Source organism: Mustela lutreola, chromosome 11 (genome assembly GCF_030435805.1).
Source record: "Mustela lutreola isolate mMusLut2 chromosome 11, mMusLut2.pri, whole genome shotgun sequence".
Taxonomy (NCBI): Eukaryota; Metazoa; Chordata; class Mammalia; order Carnivora; family Mustelidae; genus Mustela; species Mustela lutreola.
In genome coordinates, this window is record NC_081300.1 from 49,371,291 (window position 1) to 49,393,014 (window position 21,724).

Consider the following 21,724-nt stretch of genomic DNA (forward strand, 5'->3'; position numbering starts at 1 on the left):
GAAATATCAGGGCTGCTGGAACTCCAGAACTTACAAGGGCATGCTTTTGTGTAGTCTAAATTACCTTGACTATATAAGAACTCAAGTCAGAGGGAATAACTTCATTATCCATTTGTAGCCAAAAGATACCACGATTAGGGCTCATGAAACCTTCTCTCTGGCTTTCCCCTCAAGTTTTGAAAAGCATTCCTAGTAAAAATTCACCAAATTGTGATCACAATAATGCTAATTATAAATCAGCCCCTATAGGGGAAAAAAGAGAAGACTACATTTTCACTTAGGTAGAACTGATATATTATTAACTTCAGCAGCTACTTTCCTAAGATTTAAAATAATAATAACTAATAACAGTTACCGTAGACTGAAAATAGAAAACAAAACAAACAAACAAACAAAACTACAATTAATTTGAAAGAAACTATTGGAACATTTGATTCAGTCTTCACTAGCAGTGTAACTGACCTGTTCTATATGCCCACCTCATAGTACAACTCAAAATGACTGAGGCGGTGAAATGTCTACCACTCCATTTAGAAAAATGTAGCAATACTGCTGAAAAAAAAACCTCTCACTTTGCACAAGACCAAAGAAATACAAATCAAACAAAGGGATACAATTTTACATTGATCAAATTAGTCACAATAACATAAATGTTTTAAAACGACATAAGCATGCACATAGATTGTTAATGGCAGTATAAACTGTATAATCCTTTTGGAAAGTAACTTGGAACTTACCAGGAATCTGGAAATGTTCTATTAAAAATAAGAGCTAACATTTACTTGTGTTTTTATCATGTTATTGCTTTCTATCTTAGCCTTGTAGAGAACTATTAGTATACACATTTTATAAGTCAAGAAGCAAAAGTTCTGAGAAAAAAAATTATAAATTATTTTGCCAGTAAGTGATGGAGTGAGTTTCTGAACTCTGAATCTTTAATTTTAGAGTCCACCCATTTACAATTATACCATACTGCCTCTCTGAAGAAATTGTCCGAAGGAAGGAAGGAAGGAAAGAAGGAAGGAGAAGAAAAGTACATTCATGCGGACAGTCATCATATTTTTTTTTAAGATTTTATTTATTTATTTGACAGACAGAGATCACAAGCAGGTAGAGAGGAGGAAGCAGACTCCCCACAGAGCAGAGAGCCCAATGCGGGGCTCCATCCCAGGACGCTGAGATCATGACCTGAGCTGAAGGCAGAGGCTTTAACCCACTGAGCCATCTAGGTGCCCCATCATATTATTTTTAAACACTGAAAAATTCCCAAGTAGAGGAAGGGCTAAGTAAATTATGGTACATTAATTGGATAAACTATTATAAAATTACTACAAATAATAGGGAGTAAATTATTAAAAATGTTGACAAAAAATCAGGACAGAAATGTATCTGTAATATGATAAGACATTTATAAAAAAATATATTCATATGGCAAGACTGAGAATGGAGCTGGAAGAAATAAAAACTACTACCATTTTAGAACTTTCTGCTAGAACTTAATTTTCTTTTACTTTTGTCAGTCTTGTCAATCAAGATTACTCTAAGCACCTTACCTTACAAACTCATTCTCCTAGTTTATATTCTTATCATCCCAGTCAAACATTCCTAAAACTTCACTAATAATTTATTCATATTAAAGACTTATTCAAAGTAATTACACAATATTCCTTATTGGTGATTCTGAAGCTCTAAAGTATGTGACTTCTTAACATCAATGATTTTTGCAATAACCATTTACAGTATATATATATTTTTTCTTTTCAAATTTTTATTTAAATTCTAGTTAGTTAACAAACAATGCAATATTGGCTTCAGGAGTAAAATTCAGCAATTCATTACTTACATACAACACCCAATGCTCATCATAACAAGTATCCACCCATCTAGCCCATCCCCCACCTGCCTCCCTTCAACAACCCTCAGTTCGTTCTCTATCTTTAAGTCTATTATGGTTTGTTTCCCTCTCCTCCCCCATATGTTCATCTGTTTTGTTTCTTAAATTCCACATAAGAGAGAAATCATGGTATTTGTCTTTCTCTGACTTATAACAGGGTACTTTCAAAAAAACTTAATTGAGATCATATACAGTGACCAAAAGCGACTAATTCTTTTTTATTTTCATAACATTGCAATCACTCCTCAGCTCCCTGAACCGATCCAGGGATCATCAACCCAGAGTTTGCAGGTGTTTTAGAGATCAGAAAAGTTTCCTACTAAGAACATGATCTCTAAGTGAATACTTACAAAGTAAATAAACCAGCTGTAGGGATATTCACATTCTAAATGCTTGTGAGAATTACTAAGTAAATTATGTCAACTTCTTTTGAAGTACACAAGTGAAAAGAAAAAAATTAAGAGTACCAAAAAGAAAAGTAAGAGTTTGGTAAGAGTAATTTCCTTAAAAATCTGCAACATGAACTATGAAGAAAATTCTCTCTCCTTAGCCATACAAGGTGATACACAGAGAGAGGCCCATTCAGCTTAGGGTTTGGTCTCTATCAATAACATAAACAGACATTTTGTGGGAAAGTGAAGTAGCTGTTTTTCAATGATATCAATCTTATAAGAACAGGAATGTAGTTTAAACCCCTCTAATTTTCTTGTTATGAATCTACAAATCAGGAAATTTTTTGTCACTCTACTCTCTAGTACACACAGGTCCAACTGGTTATCCTTAGTCAATCATAGAACATCTACAGAAGTGCTATTTTAATAATAAAATTTTGGATTTAAAAGGACCCTTAGAAACCAAGTAGTTCAGTTTGTTTATTTAACTGAGGGGGGAAAAAGCATTTCTAAGAAAGTTACTTCATTTAGCTAGTTTATAAGTACAAGCCTGGAACTAGATGTGCTCAAATATCTTAAACTTGGTTTTCATATTTCTCCCTTACCACTAAATTTCTGTATTATCTTATGTCAATGGGAGTGTATACATATGTCTTTTCAATGTATTCTGATAATATACTTCCCTGGACATAGTTAGTTACAGTGCTCGTCCTTTACCTCATAAAGAGCTCCAAAATGGAGGGGAAAAAAAAATTTTTTTAATGGCTATTAAAAACAGTGGAGAGGGGCACCTGGGTGGCTCAGTGGGTTAAAGCCTCTGCCTTTGGCTCAGGTCATGGTCCCAGGGTCCTGGGGTGGAGCCCCACCATGCCATCCCATCCCATTGGGCTCTCTGCTCAGCAGGGAGCCTGCTTCCTGCCCCCCAAACCCCGCCTGCCTCTCTGCCTACTTGTGATCTCTGTCTGTCAAATAAAAAATAAAATCTTTAAAAAAAAAAAAAACAGTGTAGAGAAACTAGTGATGGTGGGGGCAGAGGCAGAGATCATCCTTTAACAGTTCTGCTTTCCACAGTATATTTGTTTCAAGATTTTTAGCATTCTAACTGATCTTCTCCTGCAATAAGTGCCTTAGGCCAAATAAGAGGTTCTGAAGTCATCATGAATGGGTATCACATAGTCATCACCATTGATATGTAGTTCAGTCTTATACTCCATTCCTTTCATCCTTTATTTTCATAATTAATTCCATTTAAATAGAAGATGTATGGAAGAATATACAAGAATTGCCTCTGGGAAGGAGGGCATTGGGGCTATGGAGTGGGAAAGGGAAAACTTACTTTACACTGTGAAACTCTTAACCCTATGCACATTACTTTTCAATATTAATTTAAAATGTCCTTTACGGCACCTGGGTGGCTCAGTCGGTTAAATGGTTAAACATCTACCTTCAGCTCAGGTCATGATCCCAGGGTCCTGGGATAGAGTCCCATATTGGGCTCCCTGCTCCTCAGGCAGCCTGCTTCTCCCTCTGCCTCTCTCTTTCTCTCTTTCTGTCTCTCATAAATAAATAAATAAATAAATAAATACATACTTATTTCTTTAAAAAAAAATTAAATGTCCCTTTAAACATGCCTATATTCATATAATTCTATCATAAACATTTCCAATGAAACAACTATTTCAACGTTTTTTTCTCTTTTAAAAACTTTCCAGTATTGCAACTTGTAAAAACACATAGAAATTTTCAGAAAGAAAAAGAACACAGTCACAAAACTCAAAGCAGAATTCCAGGATCTAAAGTATAAGAAAATGTTCGGAGGGATGAGAGGTTTTTAAGGGGTCATTTAATTTAAAAATTTTTTACAGAAAACCTCTTCCCCATATTCAAATAGCTAGGTTTTAACATGAGATTTAAGTGGGATTTCGGGGCGGGGGGGGGCTCTAAAGTTGTAAAAATAGAAATGAAATTTTGGTGTCTGTCTTTTGAACTGGAGACGGAGAACTTAGGGTAGGGTGGATAAGGACCTTGTGACAGTCACGTTCATACAGGAAAGGAGTATGACTGAATGAGTTTCTCCAGGATCCGTCCACCTCAGTTGGAGGCAGATGAATCGTTCTGGACCTTCCTTGGGCTTGATTTAACGGAGAAGCCCCATGAACTGAATCTATACAGATAATTTATTTTAATGGAGAGCTCGGAAGAGGGACTAAGGGAATTGATTTACTTTAACAAACTGCCTCATCATCACCCTTGCCAGGCCAGAGCACATACCTCACCTCGCTGTCTATTTGCGTCAGGATCAGCTGTCAACACAACCCTTTGTGTCTCATTCAGATTAAGAGTGGTCCTCCACCACTCACAGAAAAATGGAAATGATGGCTGGACACGCGCGCGCGCTGGTGACGAAGTGACATTGGATGTGGAGAAAAGAAACCCATGGACACTGAGCGACCGCCCAGCCACCGCTGGACGCTCTCAACTTTCCCAAGCTGAGCTCTCTTCATCCTTTCCCCCAACTCCCGTCACCTCCGCGCCTCCTGCCTGCCCTCCACCCGCCGGGCGATCCCCTCACAAGCCCCTTAGGCTCGGGGAAACAGGACCACGGCGCGCCCCCCGCCGCCTGCGCCTCGGCGCTCCCCGCCGCGCCGGAGCCTCTCCCATCCCACGCTCGGGCTTCCTCGCTCCCGCCACAAAGGCGGCGAGAAGAGCCCGCGGTGACAGGCCTCTGGCCTCCGGGCGCGGACCGCACGGGCTCGGTCCCCTCAGAGGGCTGACGCAAGGCGGCAGGGAGAAGGGGTTTGGATCCGAGGCTGCCACTGGCGCCTGCCCTCGCCACGCAAACACAGGGGCGCTCACACACCCGCTCCGCCTTCCCAGTCCTCCAGAAAAAGTCAGCTGCAGCGCTTCCCCGCGCAGGCAGGGTGTCCACAGCCCGCCAAAGGGCAGCTCCTGCCGGGCAGAGGCGTGCGCTCGCGTCCGGCTCGCCACCTCTCACCTCCCCGCCTCCCCGCGCCCGCGCCCCGGAGTCCCCGCAGCAGCTCACCTGGCCCTGGCGGGGCGCTAGGGCAGAGAACCAGGGGGTGGCCCTCGCCTCGGCCGGGGCTCGTCTCCCCACCCCCAGTCCGGGTCCCAGCGCAGCGCTGCGCTCGCTCCGGCCGCCCTCTTCGAGGTGCTAGCGCCGCCGGTGGCTGGCGTCTCTCTGGCAGGCGCGCTTGCCGCGCGCTCAGTTCCCCGGGGCGGAGCGAGGCGGCTGCCGCCGCGGCCGGAGGCGGATTCCTCAGGTGCTGCCCCTCCCGCTTCCCCAGAATCTCCGCGGCGGGGACCCCCGCGCCCCCTCCCCCCTGCCCCGCCTCTCGGCCTCCCGCAGCCCTCGCGCCCGCGAGTGGCCTTTAGGGCTCCTTTTCCCTCCTTGAGGACAGTGGGCGCGATGGGGGATCTCCTTGAGGACATCCCCCCCACACACACCCTCTCCAACGACGCCCCTTCCCCTCCTCAGTCCCCTGTGCTCACGCCTCCATTTCCAAACTCTACGACCCAAATGATGTGTGTGGCCACTGTGGGGTGTGGAGGGTAGTGTGGAGGGTGTGGAGGATTGCCCCCCAGAGTGCGGCTGACGCGCTCAGCCGGGAAGAAAAATTATTTTCTCGCGGATTCCGCGTTAATTCACAGAGTGCTCTCGCTTCATTGCGCGATTGCTTTCTCTGTCCGCAGGACGGCGGCTAAAGGGCCTTAAGGGTGAACTCGGCCTGGGCAATGGTGGGTCAAAAACCCTTGGCCTTTTGCACGAAGGGGGGTAGGGCGGGGGGCAGGACGCGGACAAAACTAAACAAACCCGGGAGCTCCGGGCCAGAGCCAAATTTTGCACCTCCTAGATGTGCACGCCCTCCCCATCCCCCCAGCCAGCGGACCCCGGCCGGGCGCTGGGGAAGGCTGCCTGCTCGCGGTGGCTTGTCCGGAGCCTCCGTGATACGGAGGGATCGTCCGCCCCACCCGCAGCCACTTCCAGCAGGCCCTGGACCATGACGGGTGCGCCGGGAACAAACGTTCTCAAGAGATGCTCGGCCGGCCTGTAGTGACAGATTGCGCTCCACTTTTCACAGCTGGTGGTATCTGTTAGTAGAGATGTAGTTCCATTTTAAAAACTGTCATTGTTGCCAGAGATAGGCTGCTAGACTCCTTTACTGAACTGCCCGCCCCCTGGAAGAAACAGCTCCAAGCTACATGTGGTAGAAGAGTCTAGGTAAAGAGAAGTTGATCTACTTTTAGTGTCTTGGGGGCAAGTATAGCCCCGGGTAGCTCAGCACGTTGGTGGAAATAAGGAAGCTACAGCGGGTTGCTTATCAGTCTATTGTTACGGTATCATTGTCAATTATAGTTTAAAGACAACTTCAATTAAAGTAGACCTCATATGATCTCTATGATCTCTAAGTCAGTACCATTCGTTTGCTTGTCTTGTATTTTTTTTTTTTTTAAGAACCGAAATGTAATACCCCTTCCTCCCCTCCCCCCCGCCCTTCTCTTTTGGTCGATCCAAAGGGAATTGACCAGAAGTGTGGAATCACCACAAAATAACTTAGGCATAGTTCAATTAATGACTAGCAAAAGCAAGCGATTTGTTTGTGATTTCATTTGTGTTCTCTCCCTCCTCCACTGGGAAGAGACTCTCAACTGCCATTTTCTTTAAAATCATTTTGTTCCTTGTGGTGATAAGAAGCAGAAATGGTTTTTTGGTTTGTTTTACAATCAAATCCCTATTGTCAGGTCTTTAAAATCACATAGAAACACTTTTAATGTGCCACAGGGGCAGGAAACACGGCTTTCAATCACTGCTGTATTCCCACAGTTCTGGATCTAGCACACAATACAGGCTTAGTAAATGAAATCAATACGAGTTTTAAACAACTACAGCATAGAGAGATGCAGATGATTAACAGTATAGCTCAACATCTCAAAAAGGAATCCACACTCACCATGAGAACTACACATACATATGGAAATGAGTTAGTAGAAACCTGAGATTTCAAGTTAACCTTGCGTATACAAACTAAGCTCACAAGAGGTTAAAGCAGGTGAGAGAAACTTTTGAAAAACTCAATCCCTCACAAGCTCTGTAGAGTTGGGGAGAGGGACACCATCCACTTTAAAGATAAGGAAACTAGCAACAATGAGTAGCCTTAAAACAAAACTACAGTGCAATTTTCTTTCAGTTTAGTTGAAGGACCATTGTGGAGTGCTGAGCACGCTAGGCTCTGGAGATGTAAAAGCAAATTTGGCAGATTTATTCAAGGACCTTAGATTAACATTACAGAGCTCTGGTATTCATTCTTCATTCATTCAGTACATATTTATTAAACCCGTATTGTGAGCTAGATGGTATTGTGGGAACTAAGGTTCATCAAAAAACAAAACAAATCTCTACCAAGGTTAAAAGTTAGTGATACTAATCGATTTCTGGATTGAAAACATTTTAATGTCTCCTTTATTAGATAATACATTCCCTTTCCCTGAATTTATTTGTTTGAATATAAATCTCTCCTGGGTTTATATATCCCCCATCATGCCCAATAGATTTCTGTGATTATAAAATATGATAGGGCTGAGTGAGCACTCTGGGTCCTGGCTCCAAGACCTACCTATTATGTAACCTTGACCAAGTTATTTGACTCCAGCTTAGTGTCCCCATCTATAGAATAACATCACAATAGTACATACCTCAGAGAGAAGCCATGTGGATTTTGACGATGCACAATACCTGGCAAACTATAAAATGTTAACTGCTGCAAATTCTTCCACTGTTCTCTGTGACAATGATTCCCAAATACTTCTCCATAGATATTCTGCATCAGAATTCAAATTCAGTGAAAAATATGAGATTCACAACAGTTGGGGACCTTATAAATAATAGAATCCTTCCAAGTTGTTATTGTGATGATCCTCTGTCTCGGCAATGGGAGAAGTTCTATAATTACGTTCTGGTTCTGCTTTCAAGGATGTACATCCTTCTGCATTAATCTCTGTAGTCCTTGTTCCACACTCTGGAAGACTCTTTCTTGTTCAATATCCTTCGTGGCCACTTCTGAAGTGGGCTTGGGGATGAACTCCCTCCTTGGAGACTTCACAGTTTTCCTTGCTCATTTCCTGGCAGTACAAGTTTGGGATCCTGAGAGTTCTTTTACAATTAAAGGTTTTTAAGGCCAAGCTTGTGGCTTATCTGCCAAAGCAGTTCCTCAGATACATAGTAGACTTCATATTTATTTGCTTCCATCGAGTTCCATGTGCCAACAGTCACACCCAAAGTTCTTTCCTGGATGTAGTTTCCAATATTTTATTCCCTTGCTTCCTCTCTCTGTACCTTTTTCTCTCAACTTAAGGTTTGAAGCTTGGTGACTCAGCATCCTGTCTACCATCAACCATTATCTCTGAGGAGGAAGATGGGCACTACTTTCCTACCAGTTCATTGAGGGAAACCAAATTCCAACCTAGTACCACCATCCTCAGAGGATAAGACTCATTGTGGAGGTGCACCTGCATAGCTCAGTGGGTTAAGCCTCTGCCTTTGGCTCAGGTCATGATACCAGGGTCCTGGGATCGAGTCCGCATTGGACTCTTTGCTCAGCAGGGAGCCTGGTTCCCCCTCTCTCTCTTCCTGCCTCTCTGCCTACTTGTGATCTCTGTCAAATAAATAAATAAAATCTTAAGAAGAAAAAGAAAAGACTCATTGTGGGAAATTGAAATTAATTTCAGATGGGATGCCAGTTACCAGCCGTGAGTGATCTAGATCTTCCTTTATAAATATGAGCAGATAAATCAGATAATCATTAGGAGGAAATCTATTGTTTGAAAGAAGAGGCCAAATTAAAGCAGATATCACTCACTAAAATGGAGTTAATGTAGGAAATAGGAGAAAATATTTTTAAAGAACCTGTTCATGTTCTTAGTGAAATTTAAAGAGTGATAAAGACAGGTTGAAAATAGAGCAATCTGAGACCAGAATATCCTCAGAAATTAAAAAGTACATGAATAATTTAAGTTGAAAAGACTACAGAAGCAGTTAATAGAAGAAAAGATCATGCTGAAAACTTAATTAATTATAAGACCATCTCAAAGAGTCCTTCCAATATGTAGAACAACAACGACAACAAAAAAGTAGAAAATATGGAAGAAAAGATAAATATTTTTAAAAGATCCAGGAGATCCAAATTCATATGTTGGAAGTTTTAGAAGCAAGATGGAATAGATGATATGGGGCACCTGAGGGGCTCAGCTGGTTAAGCATCTGACTCTCGATTTTAGCTCAGGTCATGATCTTGGCATCCTGAGAGCCAGTCCTGTCTTGAACTCCACACTCAGCAAGGAGTCTGCTTGAAGATTCTCTCTCTCTCTCTCTCCTTCTGCCCCTCCCCCTTCTCTCTCACTCAAATAAATAAATATTTTTTTAAAAAGATGGAATAAATGTTATATATTAATATAATTGCGATATACAATATCTATTTTGTAGTATACAACAAAACATCCTTAAAAGAAACTAAAAACCTAAATAAATGGAAACATATCATGTGTTGTTGGAGTTAATATTCTTAAGGTATCTATAAACTCCAAACTGATCTAGATTCGACACAACTTCTATCAAAATTCCAGCTGGTTTTGTTTTGTCTTGTTTTATTTTTGTAGAAAATGACAGGCTGGCCCTACAATTTGTAGTAAAATTCAAGAGACTCAGAATAGTCAAAACAATTTTTTTTTTAAAGATTTTATTTATTTATTTGACAGAGAGAAATCACAAGTAGATGGAGAGGCAGGCTGAAAGAGAGAGAGGAAGAAGCAGGCTCCCTGCCCAGCAGAGAGCCTGATGTGGGACTCGATCCCAGGACCCTGGGATCATGACCTGAGCCGAAGGCAGCGGCTTAACCCACTGAGCCACCCAGGCGCCCCAACAATTTTTTTTTTTTTAATTAAGAAGGTCAGGGGCATCTGGGTGGCTCAGTCAGTTAAGCACCTGCCGTCGGCTCAGGTCATGATCCCAGGGTCCTGGGATGGAGCCCCACGTCGTGCTCCCTACTCAGCAGGGAGCCTGCTTCTTCCTCTGCCTCTCCCTGATGCTCATGTGCACACTCTCTCCCTCAAATAAATAAAGTCTTTGAAAAAAGAAAATAAAAAAATAAAAATTAAGAAGGTCAGAAGAATGAACTTCCCAATTTTAAACCTCAATACAAAGTTACAATAAAACAGAGTGGAACTGGGATGCCTGGGTGGCTCAGTCAGTTGAGAATCTGTCTTCAGCTCAGGTCATGATCCCAGTGTCCTGGAATCGAGTCCCGCATCAGGCTCCTTGCTCCACGGGGAGCCTGCTTCTCCCTCTGCCTCTGCCTGCCACTCTGCTTGACTGTGCTCTCTCTCTCTCTCTCACACTAACAAATAAATAAATAAAATTTAAGAAAAAAAAAAAAAAGACAGTGGAACTGACATAAAGATAGACATATAAATCAATGGAATAGAATTGAGAGTCCAGAAATGAACCCATGAATCTATGGTTAATTGACTTTCAACAAGGGTATCAAAATAATCTGCCTTCCAAAAGATATAAAAATCTATTCAAAATGGATCTTAAATATAATGTAAAAGCTGAAAGTCTAAAACTCTATTTACAGAGTTCTTTGACTTTGCATTAGGCAACGGTTTCCTAACATGACACCAAAAGCACAAGCAACAAGGCAAAATCAGATAAATTGGTTCATAAAATCAAATGCTTTTGTGTATCAGGGGCACCTAGGTGGCTCAGTCGGTTGAGGGTCTGATTTGGGTTCAGGTTATGATCTCTAGGTCCTGGGATAGAGGACCAAATTGGGCTCTGAGCTCAGCAGGGAGTCTGCTTCTCCCTTTCCCTCTCCCTCTGCACCCCCCCACAAATGCATACTCTCTCAAATAAATAAATGATTTTCTTAAAAAGCCTTTTGTACCCCAAGGCTAGTATTAAGAAAGTGAAAAAATAACCCACAATGTGGGAGAAAATATTTGTAAATTATAGGTATGATAAAAATCTATTATCCAAAATATATTAAGAACTCTTACAACTGAACAATAAAAAGACAACTAATCCAAATGAAAAATGAAATCAAAAAGATTTGAACAGACATTTCTCCAGAGAAGATTGTCAAATGGCTAATAAGCATACAAAAAGACACTCAACATAATTAGCCACTAGGGAAAGATAAATCAAAACCACAATGAAATATCACTTTATACCCATTAGAACAGCCATTAGCAAAACAGAACAAAACAGAAAATAACAATGGAATGCTATTCATCTTTAAAAAGAAAGGAAATTCTGACATACAACAGCATGGATGAATATTGAAGACATCATGCTAAGCAAAATAAACCAGTCACAAAGGACAAATAGAATATGATTCGACTTCTCTGAGGTACCTAGAGGAGCCAAATTCATAGGGACAGAAAGTAGAGTGGTGGTTGGGCTGGCGCCAAGGTGGGGGAAGTGATGTGGAGGTATTGTGTAATGGGTACAGTTAAGGTTAGAGTAAGACATGAAGAAAGTCCTGCAGATGGATGATGGGGATGGATGCCCAAAAATGTGAAGGTATTTAATGTCACAGGACTATACAAAACTATATCCTTAAAAATGGTTAAAATTATAAATTTTATGTTATATATAGTTCACCATAATAAGAAAGAAGTTTTAAAATTTGTTTTTAAAAATACAATAACAAATGTGAGCAAAGATATGGAGAAATTGGAACCCTTATACTTTGCTTGTAGGAATGTAAAATGACAGAGCCACTGTGGGAAATGATTCACCAGTTCCTCAAAAAATTAAGTAGAATTATAATGTGACCCAGCAATCCCACTCCTAGATATACACCCAAGAGAATTTAAAATATTCACACAAAAACTTTTTACACAAATGTTTATAACAGCATTATCCATAGTAGCCAAAGATGTGCACCAACCCATAAAAGGATAAACAAGATGGTACATCTGTACGATGGACTATTGTTCAGTCATTGTTTTTAAAAGAGGAAGTAGTGATGCATGCTCCAAAATAGATGAAACTTGAGAAGATTATCCTAAGTGGAAAAGGTCAAACATAAATAATAAATAACATTAAAAAAAATGGCCACATATTCTATGATTCCAATTATACAAAATGTCTAGAGTAGGAAAATCCACAGAGATAGGGGGTAAGTTAGGGGCTACCTGAGGCTAGGAGGTTTGGGGAGAAATGGAGAATAAGTGCTAATGGGTCTGTGTTTCTTTTTGGGGTGATGAAAATGTTTTAAAACTGATTGTGGTGATGGTTGCACAACTCTGAATATACATACTCAAAACCAACGGATTGTACATTTTAAAAGGGTAAATTTTGGAACACCTGGGTGACTCAGATGGTTAAGTGTCTGCTTTCGGGTCAGGTCATGATCCCAGGGTCCTGGGATTGAGTCCCGCTTCAAGCTCCCTGCTCAGTGGGGAGTCTGCTGCTCCCTCTGCCTGCCACTCCCCCTACTTGTGCCTGCGCTTTCTCTCTCTCTGACAAATAAATAAATAAATAAATAAATAAATAAAATCTTTTTTAAAAAGGTTAAGTTTTATTATATGTGAGTTAAAATGGGGAGGCAGTATTTAAACAGATACTAGAAGAAAATTATCCGGAGATAAATATAAATTTATAAATTTCTGTATTCAGCTTGAAAGGGCAAGATTATTTGATACACTTACACATATCCTTGTGAAATTTCTGCTTTAGGGTTAAAAAATAAAATTATGTGGGGGAACCTGGATGGCTCAGTGGGTTAAAGCCTCTGCCTTTGGCTCAGGTCATGATCCCAGGGTCCTGAGATCGAGCCCCGCATTGGGCTCTCTGCTCTGCAGGGAGCCTCCTTCCCCCTCTCTCTCTGCCTGCCTCTCTGCCTACTTGTGATCTCTGTCTGTCAAATAAATAAATAAAATCTTTAAAAAAATAATAATAATTAGATCGTCTTCTGACATCTAATCTGCAACATTATAAGAAAAATATTTATAGGACTGTGAAGGAAGGACTATGAAGGAAAACTGTATCAGTTGGAATTCCAGACAAAGCTGTAGTATAGTTAGTTGCCTCCCACACCATACTTTCCCACTTTGGTGCACACTATAATTTCCTTTGCCTTAATCTTGTGATTGGATCAAGAATGGACAATAATATAGGTCTAAACCAATGAATACATATGGCATTTTCTTGTCACAAAGTTTGTTTTGGACTACTCCAATTAAAGTAAAGGGTGATGCTTCATTTAAAGGTTTAGGAAAATAATTCTACCATTCTCACTGTGTGATGTGCTTTTGCAAAGCCTAAATTGCTATAACCACCCCAATACCACAAAGGAAGATAACATGAGGAAGATGGCAGATTTGAGAAAATCAAAACTAGAGTTAAAACCTTTATCAAGCTGTGTTTCAAACTTGCCTCAGAGTTTTGTTAAAAGAACAAAAATTCTGGGATGCCTGGGTGGTTCAGTGGGTAAAAGCCTTCAGCTCAGGTCATGATCCCAGGATCCTGGGATCGAGCCCCATGTGGGACTCTCTGCTCAGCAAGGAGTCAGCTTCCTCCTCTCTCTATACTTGCCTCCCTGACTACTTGTGATCTGTGTCTGTCAAAAAAATAAATAAAATCTTTAAAAAAAAAAAAAAAGGAACAAAAATTCTACTTGCTATTAAGTTTCTTTGCAATGCATTTGACGTTGCCTGCAATGAAAAAACACGGGAGAGTAAAAACCCAGTAAAGTATAAAAATTATTTTATTTCATTTAATTTTATAAATAAATAATTACTGATAGTTTTCATAAAATCTAATGTACATATTAACACAGGGTTCATAGCATAGGAAAGCAAAAATTTAAATATTAAAAATAGTCTAGATTTAAAGTTCCAGTTTATTTGAACAAATGTGGGAGGTATGGATCCCTGGACGGAAAATTCTAACTGTCTCAATGTGTTTGGGGAGGAGAATAAGGCAAGAATATGTACCCTTTTTTCTTTATATTCATAAGCACATATTGGTTCGATTTTTAAAATTTTAATGATAATGGCCATATTTGGTTGTGAAACTTTCAAATTATTTGAGGAGGGAAAACATACAAAGGAAACTTAACCAAAATGACAAAAGTCAGGAAAAGAGGAAAAAACGATAAAGCATAATAAACAGAAAATAAGATGTCTGAATATATTCCTAGCATTAATAACAATAAATCACACAAGCTAAATCTTCCCATAGAAAGACAAAAAAAATCAGAGTGAACATTCAAGAGAAAATTTAATTCTATTTAATTTTATTAATTCTATTCTCCTATTCTCTATTCTTTAATTCTATTCTCCTAATCCTAATCCTAATACTGGAAATAAAACAACACAGAAAAATTGAAAATAAGTGGATGGCAAGTAAAGTTACAAGAAAATGCCGACAAAAAGAAACAAAAGCAAAATAAAATCAAAGTGAAATGCATGATTAAAAAGTAAGCACCAAGTAGGAAAATAAGACTAGTTTACTTTGATAAAAGGAACAATAAGAAGAATGGTGAATATTTATTAAACACTCACTTAACTAAGGATTTTCTCAAGGAATTCTTACAAGCTATGGAGTGACTATAATTAACACTTATATTTTGCAGATGCTGATTATAGGCTTTAGAGAGATTAGGTATCCTCAATGTCACACAGTGTAGATGGGTATGGAATTCAAACCTCAATCTGCTAATTCCAAAGTACAAATATGTAATATCAAAATATCTAAAAAAAAAAAATGGGAATAAAAGAATTTATTTTAAACATTTAAATCCCTTTCTCTAAGAATTTGACAGATCTCATGGACCAAAAATAAATAGAAAGAAGAGGATCTGGTAACACAACAAAACACAGATGTGATATATACAGATAACTTTGAACTCTAAAACCATAGCATACGCATTCTTCTCTAAAGTCCCAAAATACTTAAAATACTAAAATGTTCTAAGCCACAATGAACATCTTAACAGGTTCTGAAGAATGGAAATCTTAGTCTTGAGCCATAATTTTTGACCCTAACTTAGAAAACTAAAAATTATAAAAAGATAACTAACATAAATCTACTTGATGTTTTAAAAATCTTTCTGACTAAAGATAAATTTAATTTGCTATTGTAGATTAGCTAGACATTATGAACAACAAGGATACACTTATTAAAAACCCAGGAGTTCATGATATTTGATTTGGCAATAAATTGGGTATGACCAAAAGCATAGACAACAGAAGTAAAAATAGATACAGTGAAATACATCAAAATTTAAAACTTCTGTGCATCAAAGGACACAAACAGCAAAGTGAAAAGCCAGCCTCTGGGATGAGAGAAAATATCTGCAAATCATATAACTGATAAGGGGTTAATATACAGAATATATAAAGAACTCCTGTAACTCAACAAAAACAAAAACCTAAACCCAATTTAAAAAGCAGACAAAGAACTTGAATAGACATTTCTCACAGTAGATAAATAAATGGGCAACGAGCACCTCAACATCACTAGAAATCAGAGAAAAGCAAATCAGTACCTCAATGAGAAATCACCTCACACACATTTAGGATGGTTACTGTAAAAAACACAGGAAAAAACAAGTGTTGGAAAGGATATAGAGAAATTGGAACCCTAATATTCTACCCTGATAGGATTTTTTAAAACAGAACTCTGGGGGCACTGTGGTGGCTCAGTGGGTTAGATGTCTGCCTTCAGCTCAGGTCATGATCCCAGAGTCCTGGGATTGAGGGCCATGTTGGGCTCCCTCTTCCGCATGGAGCCTGCTTCTCCCTCTTTCCCTGCTCGTGCTCTCTCTCTCTTTCTCTCTCACTTGCTCACTCTCTCTCCCTCAAATAAATAAAATCTTTAAAAAATTAGTACTCTGATCACACCCCCCCCATTTTTTTTTTTAAGATTTTATTTATTTGACAGACAGAGATCACAAGTAGGCAGAGGCAGGCAGAGAGAGGGGGAAGCAGGCTCCCCACCGATCAGGGAGCCTGATGTGGGGCTTGATCCCAGGACCCTGATATCATGACCCAAGCTGAAGGCAGAGGCTTAACCCACTGAGCTACCCAGGTGCCCTCCCCTCTCCCATTTTTATTGCAATTTTATATAGTGCTCATGATATTCCAGGCAGTCTTAAGCTCTTTATATGTTTTAACTAGTTTCATTCTTTTTTTTTTTTTTTAAAGATTTTATTTATTAATTTGACAGAGAGAAATCACAAGTAGATGGAGAGGCAGCCAGAGAGAGAGAGAGAGGGAAGCAGGCTCTCCGCTGAGCAGAGAGCCTGATGCGGGACTCGATCCCAGGACTCTGAGATCATGACCTGAGCCGGAGGCAGCGGCTTAACCCACTGAGCCACCCAGGCGCCCTTAACTAGTTTCATTCTTATAACCTTATGTGATAAGTAGTATTATTATCCTCTCATTTTACATGAAAGAAAATTAAGACACAAGTTAAACGATTTTGTTTTTCCTGATGCTACCATTAGTATGTGGCATAGTCAAGATACATGAACCTGGCAGTGCCTCCAGAGTCTACTCTCCCTCCAAGCACGATTCAACGCCTTCTCTTTGTCCTTAAGAAAGGGTGTAAAACTAGCCTGATAGGATCTTAAGGTTTGTATGTTAAAGAAGAGGCAATTTGATGCTCTATCTTCAGGGATTAAAAAATTGCCGAGGAAAGTTGTTATGGGTTCAGTTATGCCCTCCCAAAATTCACAAGTTGAAGTCCTAACTCCCAGTACCTCAGAATGTGACCTTATTTTGAAATAGGATCATTGCAGATGTAATTAGTTAAGTTAGAATGAGCTCGGACTGGAGTAGGGTAGGCTTCTAATTCAATGACTGAAGTCCTTATAAAAAAGACAAATTTGGACCCAGACAGGCACACAGGAAGAATACTGTATGAAGATAAAGACAGAGATTGGGTAATACATCTACAAACCAAATAAAACATCAAAATTGCCAGTCATCCACCAGAAGCTGGGAGAAAGGCATGGAACAGACTTTTCTTAACAACTTTTAGAAGGAATCAGCCTTGCTGACACTTTGATCTTGGATTTCTAGCAGAAGGGTAAGACAGTAAATTTCTGTTGTTTACACCACCCAATTTGTGGTACTTTCGTATGGCAGCCTGAGCAAGTTAATACGGAGATTTTGCCAGATGTTTCATGACCATCTTAGGCATGGAGTCATAACTAAGACTGTTACAAACTTTAAGAATATTCTCTTTTTCTTTTACCAGTACAACTTTTTAAATTGAGGTTAATTGAGGTATAATTGATATACCTTACACTTGTTTCAGATGTACAACATAATGACTCAATATTTGTATATACTGCAAAATGATCACCACAAGAAGTCTAGTTAACATGTCACTCCGTATTATTAGATTTTTTTTCTTATGATGAGAACTTTCAAAATCTAGTCTCTTATCAAAATTTTAAAAAATAAACCTCTTTTTATTTATTTATTTACTTATTTGTCAAAGAGAGAGAATGAAAGAGAGAGAGAAAGAGAAGGAACAAGCAGAGGGAGGGGCAGGCAGAGGGAGAAGCAGCTCTCCACTGAGGAAAAAGCTCAAGTCGGTACTTGATCCCACGACCCTGGGATTATGATCTGAGCCAAAGGGAGATACTTAACTGAGTAAGCCACCCAGGCATCCCAGCAACTTTCAAATATGAAATACATTATTATTAACTCTAGTTGCTATGCTGTACATTACATCCTCATGACTTACTTATTTTATAACTGGAAAATTGTAGCTTTTGATTCCTTTCACCTATTTTGTCCTTGCCCCCGACCCCACCTCTGTCTGGCAACCACCAATTTGTTCTCTGCATCTAGAGCTTGTTTTCTTGGGGGTGAGGGGTAGAGGTTAAACTCCACATATAAGTGAGGCCATACAGTATTTGTGTTTCTATGTCTGACTTACTTACTTAGCATGATCCATTCATCTATCACAAATGGCAAGATTTCATACTTCTTATAACTAAATAATATTCCATGGTTTATATACACCACCTTTTCTTTATCCATTCATCTGTCAGTGGACACTTGAATTGTTTCCATACCTTGGCTATTGTAAATAATGATACAAAAAAAACATGAACGTGCATATATCTTTTTGAGTTAGTGTTTTCATTTTTTAAACAAATTAGACCAATTTCCAGAAGTGGAATCACTAGATAATATGGTATTCCTGTTTTTAATTTTTTGAAGAACCTCCATACTGTTCTCCATGGTGGCCACACCAACTTAAATTCCCACCAATAGTGTGAGAGGGCTCCCTTTTCTCTACATCTACGCCAGCATTTGTTATCTCTTGTCTTTTTGATAACAGCCATTCTGACAGGTGTGAGGTGATATCTTATTGTGGTTTTGATTTGCACTTTCCTGATAATTAGTGATGTTGACCATTTTTTTATGTACCTGTTGGCCATCTGCATGTCTTCTTTGGAAAAAAGTCCGTTCAGACCTTCTACCCACTTTTTAATCAAATTGTTTGGGTTTTGTTTTTGTTTTTGTTTGCTATGAAGTTGTATGAACACTTTATATATGTTGAATATTAAGAATTTCTCTTTTTTAAAGATTTTATTTATTTGACAGAGAGAGAGAATGAGCACAAGGAAGGGGAGGGACAGGCAGTGGTAGAGGGAGAAGCAGGCTTCCCACTAAACAGGGAGACCAGTGCGAGCTCCGTCGCAGGACCCCCGGATCATCATGACTGGAGCCGAAGGCAGATGCTCAACTGACTGAGCTGCCCCGGAGCCCCGGATATTAGGAATTTCTTAACTTTGAAGCTTCTCTATGTTTATTAAGATTCCTTAGTGATTAATGATAAATTCCAAAAAACCCATAAGGACCAGGTTGTTTGCCTCTGGATATCTGAGGAAGAAGGAATTTATGGAAGGCATACTTATCTCTACAGCCAGTCTTGTGAAAGAAAATGACAAAAGGATGCAGAGGCAATAGCAACATAAAAAAGAAAAGACAAGTAGGCTACCCTTAGGGCCTGCCAAAAAAGCGGGGGTGGGGGGTGGGAGGGGTAATAGGAAGCTGCTGGGGCCTAAGAGCCTAGAAGCTTCTCTGGAATTCCAACACTTCTGACTTCTCTTGTCCAGAGAATTGCAGCAATCTTTTCACCAGCCTCTTATATTTCCTGTCTTTGCTTCTGCCATTTCTCCAGCCTGAACGAACACTTACCTCTTCTTTGAGTACCAGAGCTGGGACTAGGGTGAGACAAACAAGGCCCCCGAGGGTGCAAAAGATAAGGAAAACACTCCCTCCCAGGTGCCAGCCCTGCATTTCTACCACCCTGAGAGTGAGGGCCTCTCTAAATTTTGCACCAGAGGTGTCTGTTGAATTGAAGGTTTTTCACCCTTCAATGCTCACCAATTTTCTTTGATAATCCCAGTTGTAAGTAATTACTTGTCCTATGTGCTGTCATAACACTTTGCTCATTTTCCTATGAACTTAAAGCACTCCTATCACTCCATGTCAAAATCTGGAGTCATCCTTGATCCTTGCATTAATAGGATCCTTGATCCTGCCTTAATAATATCCCCAATATGACCACTTCTCACTTCCCTATCCTGTTACCATCTTGGTCTGAAACTCCTGGATGTTTGCAATGGACTCCTAGTTTCTATCCACTTGCCCTACCCATACCCCCTGCCCCCTGTCTGTACAGGCATACCCGTGTTACTGAGAATAAAAGTCAATCTCCTTACCAAGGCCTAAATGATCCTACCTGAGCCCAGACTATCTTTCCAACCTGATTTCCTGCCATGTTCTCGCTCCACAAGCTGCACTCACTTTCATTACTCTTCCTAGTGTTCCTTCAAGCCCCTCCAGCCTAAGGGTCTTTGCCAGTTCAGTTATTTCTGCCTTGAAATCTGTTTATTCAGAAAGTAACATACTTTACTTATTTTTTTTTTAAGATTTTATTTATGTATTGGAGAGGTGGGGGGAGAGCACAAAGGAAGAGTGAGAGAGAGAAGTGGACTCCCCATGGAGCAGAGAGCCCAATGTAGGGCTCAATCCCAGGACCCTGAGATCATAATCTGAGCCAAAGGTAGATGCTTAACTGACTGAGCCATCCAAGTGCCCTATAACACACTTTAACTCTTAGTCTTTTTCAGTTCTCTGCTTAAACAGTACCTTCTCAGAGAGACTATGTAAAATAACACCCTTGTCACTGCTTTACACTACTTTATTCCTTTACATTGTTTTATTTTTTTTCAAGGTACTTATTACTACTTATATTTTATTATTCATTTATTTGTATATTATCTGTTTTCTCTCCTAGACTGTGTGCTACACAAGGGTAAAGATTTTTGTCGTTTTTGTTTTTTTTTTTAAAGATTTTATGTATTCATTTGTCAGAGAGAGGGTGCAAGCAGGGGGAGCAGCAGGCAAAGGGAGAAGCAGGATTCCCACTGAGCAAGGAGTCAAAACTGGGATTAATCTCAGGGTCCTGGGATCAAGCCCCTCATCAGGCTCCCCACTTGGTGGGGAGCCTGCTTCTCCCTCTCCCTTTTCCCCTACCCCCACTCATGCTCTCTCTTTCTCGATCTCAATAAATAATCTACCTTTAAAAAAATAATTACAGGGGCACCTGGGTGGCTCAGTGGGTTAAGCCTCTGCCTTCAGCTAGGTCATGATCTCAGGGTCCTTGGATCAAGCCCCACATCAGGCTTTCTGCTCAGCAGGGAGCCTGCTTCTCCCCCGACTCTCCCTGCTTCTCCCCGGACTCTCTCTGCCTACTTGTGATCTCTGGCTGTCAAATAAATAAATAAATAATAATAATAATAATTAGAGGGGCGTCTGCGTGGCTCAGATGGTTAAGTGTCTGCCTTCGGCTCAGGTCATGATCCCAGGATCCTGGGATTGAGTCCCACATCGGGCTCCCTGCTCAGCAAGAAGTCTGCTTCTCACTTCCTCTCTGTTGCCCCTCCTTGTGCTTTTTTTCTCTCTCTCTCTCTCTGTGTCAAATAAATAAATAAAAATAAATCTTTAAAAAAAATAATAAAATAATATTTACAAATGAATAAAAAGAGACTCCCCTTACAAAAAAAAGCTAACAGAAATTTACTAAATTTTTATTTTTTATTTTTTTACTTTAGAGAGAGAGCAGGAGCATGAGAGCATGCAGTGGGGAGGGGCAGGGGAGAGAGAATCTTAAGCAGACTCCCTGCTGAGCAAGGAACCCAACATGGGCGCTCCATCTCACAACCCCAAGATCAGGATGTGAGCTGAAACCAAGAGTTGGAGGCCTAACTGGCTGAGCCACCTCAGCTCCCCAATTTATTAAATTATTAATAGTATCAGTATTTGGATAACATCATCTAGATAATTTTACTTTTTTTTTGTACTTTTTGTACATTTTACAAAT

The 21,724-nt window shown here is 40.1% G+C and overlaps 1 protein-coding gene and 1 pseudogene across 7 annotated transcripts in view; both read right to left on the reverse strand.

The window, feature by feature from the left end:
* GREB1L (GREB1 like retinoic acid receptor coactivator) overlaps positions 1–5,493 on the reverse strand; it is a 272,164-nt gene extending 266,671 nt beyond the window's left edge. For 6 of the 7 annotated variants that reach the window (XM_059138916.1, XM_059138915.1, XM_059138914.1 and 3 more), the window contains exon 1: positions 5,330–5,492. The gene's annotated coding sequence lies outside the window, so the exon portion shown is untranslated. Of the gene's footprint in view, positions 1–5,329 lie in introns of all 7 variants that reach the window. The other variant, XM_059138920.1, reaches the window with a different exon arrangement.
* Positions 5,494–6,154: 661 nt separating this feature from the next.
* LOC131810962 (large ribosomal subunit protein eL8-like) overlaps positions 6,155–21,724 on the reverse strand; it is a 46,241-nt pseudogene continuing 30,671 nt past the window's right edge.